General features: G+C 53.2%; 2 non-coding genes across 2 annotated transcripts; both read right to left on the bottom strand.

Moving 5' to 3' along the window:
• Positions 1-853: 853 nt before the first annotated feature.
• On the bottom strand, positions 854-925 carry TRNAE-CUC. Its single transcript has one exon. It is a non-coding gene; the product is annotated as a tRNA-Glu (tRNA).
• Positions 926-1,140: 215 nt separating this feature from the next.
• TRNAL-CAA lies at positions 1,141-1,245 on the bottom strand. Its single transcript has 2 exons — positions 1,208-1,245; positions 1,141-1,186 (listed from the first exon to the last, which is right to left on the bottom strand). It is a non-coding gene; the product is annotated as a tRNA-Leu (tRNA).
• Between the last annotated feature and the right edge of the window lie 306 nt (positions 1,246-1,551).

The raw sequence follows: 1,551 nt of genomic DNA, 5'->3' as shown, positions 1-1,551 counted from the left end.
TGACAGGGGGCAGCGCCCCAACCCCCTGATTGGCCCTGCTCTGTGAGTGACAGGGGGCAGCGCCCCACCCCCTGATTGGCCCTGCTCTGTGCGTGACAGGGGGTGGCGCTGCAACCTCCCAATCCGCCCTGCTCTGTGCATGACAGGGGGCGGCGCCCCAACTCCCCAATCAGCCCTGCTCTGAGCCCGACCAGGGGCTGCACCTAGGGATTGGGCCTGCCCTCTGCCACCCGGGAGCAGGCCTAAGCCAGCAGGTCATTATCTCCCAAGGGGTCCCAGACTGTGAGAGGGCACAGGACGGGCTGAGGGACGCCCCTCCCCACCCCCCCAGTGCACACAAATTTTTGTGCATCGGACCTCTAGTATATTATAAATGATAGCACAGAAACACAAAGGATCATAGAAGCTACTATGAACAATATGCCAACAAACGGGAAAAACTAGAAGAAATGGGTAAATTCTTAGAAACATACAACCTGCCAAGACTGAATCAAAAGAAATGGAAAATTTGAGCAGTCCAATTACTGGTACGGGATTCAATCACTAATCAAAAATCCCCCAATGGAAAGAGAGGGAAAAAAAAAGCACAGGATCATATAGAGCCACTAGAAAATTTTACCAAACATTTGAAGAAGTAATGCCAACCCATGTCAAACTTTTGGAAAAAAATCAGAGAAGGAAACACTGTGAAACTCATCCTAGTTAAGACATTGTAGAAACAGAACAACGCCTGACACACAGTGCAAGTTCATTAGCCACAATAACGCTAACCTCTGATAATAACGTTCTTCCAAAAAAGAAAGTTATCATATATATTTTATACTCTTAAGGTGAGGGAAAAGAAAAAGATTCATTCCCTGACCGGGAATCGAACCCGGGCCGCGGCGGTGAGAGCGCCGAATCCTAACCACTAGACCACCAGGGAGATAGTAGCTGTTCCCTGTCTGATAAGCTAAGTTCCTGTTATGTGACGCAAATTGTAGGCGTGCTATGATTGGATGGATTTGAGACGTTTTAGAGAGCCTCCCTCTCCTTCCCTCGCCACCTCCCAGCCACCGCAGACCCGGAAAAACAAGCAGTGAACAATAGAAAACATTGCTGAGGGGAAAGGACTGGGAATGAGGGGGTAAAAAAGCCATGTGTCAGAAGTGGGATTCGAACCCACGCCTCCATGCGGAGACCAGAACACCCGTAGGTAAGGGAGTCCCTTGAGTCTGGCGCCTTAGACCACTCGGCCATCCTGACACCTCTACCACGTCCTCTCCAATATAGCCTATTAACTGTTGGCTCAGGGACGGGGACCGTGGGGAACAGGAGTGAGGGTGTCTCTTGTCCAGACAAAGCAGAAAACAGAGGGCCGGTCCGCTCGCCGGGGCCCAACCCTGGCCGACAGTACCCAGCCGCCGAGGCCGACAGGGCGCCAGACGACAACCCAGTGATGATCCCCTCCGCGTCCCCTCGGCTGGGACCCCTGGCTGCATGGAGGTCGCGGGCACTGCGAGAGCAGAAGGGACGCAACTCTGCCGGCGGTGCAGCCGGCTCGGGTCTCTG

Source organism: Myotis brandtii, unplaced genomic scaffold (genome assembly GCF_000412655.1).
Source record: "Myotis brandtii unplaced genomic scaffold, ASM41265v1 scaffold193, whole genome shotgun sequence".
Classification (NCBI taxonomy): Eukaryota; Metazoa; Chordata; class Mammalia; order Chiroptera; family Vespertilionidae; genus Myotis; species Myotis brandtii.
This window is presented reverse-complemented; position numbering and strand designations above follow the sequence as displayed.